The sequence below is a fragment of the Triticum urartu genome, chromosome 4, assembly GCF_003073215.2.
Source record: "Triticum urartu cultivar G1812 chromosome 4, Tu2.1, whole genome shotgun sequence".
NCBI classification, from domain to species: domain Eukaryota; kingdom Viridiplantae; phylum Streptophyta; class Magnoliopsida; order Poales; family Poaceae; genus Triticum; species Triticum urartu.
Window position 1 is genome coordinate 185,076,053 of NC_053025.1, and position 5,429 is coordinate 185,081,481.

The window sequence follows — 5,429 nt, forward strand, 5'->3', positions numbered from 1 at the left end:
CCCTCAGCGGCGATCGAGCCAAACATCGACCTTACCTTGCACGAGAGCCGTGTTGTTAAATTGCCAGATCCTTCTCTGGCCACGGACTCCGAACCGCCCGCGCCCATTCCTATCGAATCCGATTGGGCGCCGATCATGGAGTTTACCTCAGCGGATGTATTTCAGCACTCGCCCTTTGGCGACATACTGAACTCGTTAAGGTCTCTTTCCTTGTCAGGAGGATCCTGGCCGAACTATGTCCGGCAGGACTGGGATGCGGACGACGAAGAAATTCGCGGCCCACCCACCACCCACTTAGTAGCCACTGTCGACGACTTAACCGACATGCTCGACTTCGATTCCAAAGACATCGACGGTATGGACGACGATGCGGGAGATGAAGAGGAACCACTGCCCACGGGGCACTGGACAGCCACCTCATCATACGATATATACATGGTGGATACACCCAAAGAAGACAATGGCGACGAGATAGCGGAGGATGACCCCTCCAAGAAGCAACCCAAGCGCCAACGTCAGCGGCGCCGCTCTAAGTCCTGCCAAAGAAAAAGTGGTGATAGCGGCACACACGATAATAATACTCCGGATAGTGCCGAAGACAACAACAATCCCCTCCAGCAAGATTTAGAGCAGGAGGATGGAGGAGCCAGCCCTCCTGAGAGAGCGGCAGATGGAGAGGCGGAGGATGATAATTACATGCCCCCCTCCGGAGACGAGGCAAGCCTCGGGGACGACGAATTCGCCATGCCAGAGGATCCCGTCGAACAAGAATGCTTCAAACGCCGGCTTATAGCCACGACAAATAGCCTTAAGAAAAAGCAGCAGCAACTTCAAGCTGATCAGGATCTGCTAGCTGGCAGATGGACCGAAGTCCTCGCGGCCGAGGAATATAAACTCGAGCACCCCTCCAAGAGTTACCCGAAGTGCAGGTTGCTACCCTGACTGGAGGAAGAAGCGTATGATCCGGCTGATCGGCCACCTCGTGGCCGCGATAGAGAGGCATTCCAGCCAAAAACTCAGCCTGCACCCTGACGCCATTCAAATAAAAAGGCATGGGGAGATAAGCCAGACCTGCAAGACATATTGGAGGACAAAGAAAAGCATGCAAGATCGATCTACGAACCACGAGGGCGCGCCACTATGCGAGACGATAAACGTCACGCCGGGTACTGTAAAAGTAAATCCGGCCGGGCCGAACACAGCGGGCAAGACCAATTCGAGCCGCGTCGCGATATAGAAACAACTCAAAACAAAAACAGAGGATTGTGTCGTGGTACAGTGGTCAAAACCTTTGGGAGATTATATAATGAATTTTTACTGACCAAAAGAAGTATCGTGCAAGAAAACAGAGTTCGAAGGGCACACGAGGTCCCCATGAGGCAGGGGGGCGCCCAGGGGGTAGGGCGCGCCCTCCACCCTCATGGATGCCTCGTGTACTTTCCGGACAACTTATTATTTTCCTATTTTCTTAAATATTCCAAAACGGAGAAAAATGCTATTAGAACTGTTTTGGAGTCAGTTTACTTACCGTATCACATACCTATTCCTTTTTGGAGTCTGAAACGTTTTGGAAAGTGTCCCTTATGTACTCCTCCGGGGTTACGGTATCAATAACATTGGTTTCAAAATTTATGGGGTTACTTGAGATATAATGTTTGATTCTTTGACTGTTCACCACCTTCGGATTTGTGCCTTCGAAATTGTTAATTTTTATGGCACCAGAACGATAGACCTCCTCGATAATGTAAGGAACTTCCCGTTTAGAGAGGAGTTTTCCTGCAAAAAAATTTAAACGATAGTTGTATAACAGAACATAATCACCTACATTAAACTCACGCTTTTGTATCCTTTTGTCATGCCATCTTTTAACTTTTTCTTTAAACAGTTTGGCATTCTCATAGGCCTGGTTTCTCCACTCATCAAGTGAGCTAACGTCAAATAGTCTCTTCTCACCGGCAAGTTTGAAATCATAATTGAAATCTTTAATGGCCCAATATGCCTATATGTTCTAGTTCGAGAGGTAAGTGACATCATTTTCCATAAAACATTTTATACGGAGACATAACAATAGGATTTTTATATGCAGTTCTATAGGCCCATAATGCATCATCAAGTTTCTTGGACCAATTCTTTCTAGATCTTTTAACGGTCTTTTGCAAAATTAATTTAATCTATCTATTACTCAGTTCTACTTGACCACTAGACTATGGGTGGTATGGAGATGCAATTCTATGATTAACATCACACTTAGCAAGCATTTTACGAAAATCACCATGAATAAAATGTGAACCACCATCAGTCATTAAGTACCTAGGGACTCCAAACCTTGGAAAAATAACTTCTTTAAGCATCTTAATAGATTTGTTATGATCAACACTACTAGTTGGAATAGCTTCTACCCACTTAGTAACGTAATCAACAGCAACTAAAATATGTGTATACCCATTAGAGGAAGGAAACGGTCCCATATAATCAAAGCCCCAAACATCAAATGGTTCAATAACAAGTGAATAGTTCATAGGCATTTCTTGACGTCTACTAATATTACCAATTCTTTGACATTCATCACAAGACAAGACAAACTTACAGGCATTTTGAAAAGAGTAGGCCAATAAAAACCGGATTGCAATACCTTATGTGATGAATGGCGCACCGTGGGAGTGGTGCGCCATTACTAGTTGAACTAGTAATGGCGCACCACTCCCACGGTGCGCCATTAGTAATTTTTTTTTAATTTTTTCAAAACTACTAATGGTGCACCGTGGGAGTGGTGCGCCATTACTAGTTGAACTAGTAATGGCGCACCATCCCATTGTGCGCCATTAGTAATTTGGCCCAAACATTCCCCCGAATGCACCCCCCCCCTGTGGACCGCCTTTTTAGTTTCAAAATAATATAAAAGAAAATGATAGAAATGTCAAAAAAATAAAAGAAAATAAGTTTCCCATGTGATATGTGGTCTAGTTGTTGTGAAAATTTACAAATATGAATTTCGACTTTATTTGCGAAATCTCTCGAGAATTTGTAAAATGGGCATAACTTTTGCGTACGAACTCGGATGAAAAAGTTTTTTATATGAAAAATCATCTACTCGAAAAGTTACATCCGAATTTAACCGGGGGAACCCCGTTAAACATTTTCAAAATCCCCAAAAACCTAATAGAAAAAAAGTTACGGGGCTTCTAAGATCCGGAGGCAAAAAAATTCAAAAAATTTCAAACTTACTAGTGGCGCACCGTATGCTAGGTGCGCCACTAGTAACATAAAAAAATTGGTTTTGAAAAAAAAATTCAATTATTTTTCAAAATATGATACGTAATATGATCGGGAAGTTTAAATATTTTTTCAAAATTTCATCATACTCATGAACATGAACAAAGTCCTAGACATCAGCAAGGTTTAATAGGATTGATATGATAGATATATCAACAAGTGCCTGTGAAGTGAGGTGGTGCTGGGGTTGGATAGAACTATGAAGTTAAGCGTGCTTGGGCTGGAGTAGTGTGAGGATGGGTGACCTTTCAGGAAGTTTGACCACAGAGTGCGATTTGACCTGAGATTAAGCATATTGACTCAAGAATAAGCCATAGTGACCTGAGATTAAGAAAAAAATAAAAAAAAATTGAATTTTTTTAAAAAAATTTGAAAAAAATTTATTACTAATGGCGCACTTCTATGTGGTGCGCCATTACTAAGTCAGATAGTAATGGCGCACCTCTAGGCATACTAATGGTGCACCAGTGGTGCGCCATTAGTAAAAAATACTAGTGGCGTTATACTAATGGCGCACCAGTAGTGCGCCATTAGTAGGCAAAACTGGTGCGCCATTAGTAGGCCTTTTCCTAGTAGTGCATCCGCAACTACGAAAGAAGAACTAAGGTAAACCTAACCATAGCACGAAACATATGGATCCAAATCAGCCCCTTACAAAGCAATGCATAAACTAGGGTTTAAGATTGTGTCACTCTAGCAACCCATCATCTACTTATTACTTCCCAATGCCTTTCCCTAGGCCCAACCAATGGTGAAGTTTCATGTAGTCGACATTCACATAACACCACTAGAGGGAAGACAACATACATCTCATCAAAATATCGAACGAATACCAAATTCACATGACTACTTATAACAATACTTATCCCATGTCCTCAGGAACAAACGTAACTACTCACAAATCATATTCATGTTCAGAATCAGAGGGGTATTAATGTGCATAAAGGATCTGAACATATACTCTTCCACCGAATAAACAAACTAGCATCAACTACAACGAGTAATCAACACTACTAGCAACCCACAGGTACCAATTTGAGGTTTTGAGACAAAGATCGGATACAAGAGATGAACTAGGGTTTGACAGGAGATGGTGCTGGTGAAGATGTTGATGGAGATTGACCCCCTCCTGATGAGAGGATCGATGGTGATGACGAAGGTGAAGATTTCCCCCTCCCGGAGGGATGTTTCCCCGGGCAGAACAGCTCCACCGGAGCCCTAGATTGGTTCTGCCAAGGATCTGCCTCGAGACGGTGGCGCTTCATCCAGAAAACTTTCTTATTATTTTTTCCAGGACAAAAGACACCTTATGCCAGAAGATGGGCATCGGGGGGCTTCCAGGTGGCCCATGAGGCAGGGGCGCGCCCAGGGGGTAGGGCGCGCCCTCCACCCTCATGGACGGTGGCTGGCCCCCCTCTGGTGCTTTCTTCGCCCAATATTTTTTAATATATTCCAAAACTGACTTTCATGGAGTTTCAGGACTTTTGGAGTTGTGCAAAATAGGTCTCTAATATTTTCTCCTTTTCCAACCCAGAATTCCAGCTGCCGGTATTCTCCCTCTTCATGTAAACCTTCTAAAATAAGAGAGAAAAGGCATAAGTATTGTGACATAATGTGTAATAACATCCCATAATGCAATAAATATAGATATAAAAGCATGATGCAAAATGGATGTATCAAGCCTACGCAGGGTGTTTTCAACTTGGTCAAAAATGATTATGACATCTACATCCATCGGATTTATATCCAACAGCCGGCATGCACCTTCAATCTCTCGTCTTCTTCCTCCAGCATCACCGGACCTCCTGGTCCGGCCTCCTGCAGCTAGCGGCTCTGCTTAGCACGCATCGTTGTGAAGTGCTACCCCACTGCCGGCCAGGCTATCTCTCCACCCCTCCACACCTCCTGTTATTCTCCACCGACTATAGCCCCATGCCGCACCAGAACCAGTTATAACCGTTGTACTCCTCTCAATCTATGAATCCACTGCCGCGTCCTCCCATCTATGGGTCATTCCTGTCAAGGGCCTCGCCGTCGTCCACCTCCTCGCTTCGCTCGGCGCGGCGTGGTCAACAAACGGGAGTCATCGGAAGAGGACTGTACGTGGAGAGCCTGACGGCTGGAACCCATGAGGTCCATGGTCGCACACAAGGAAA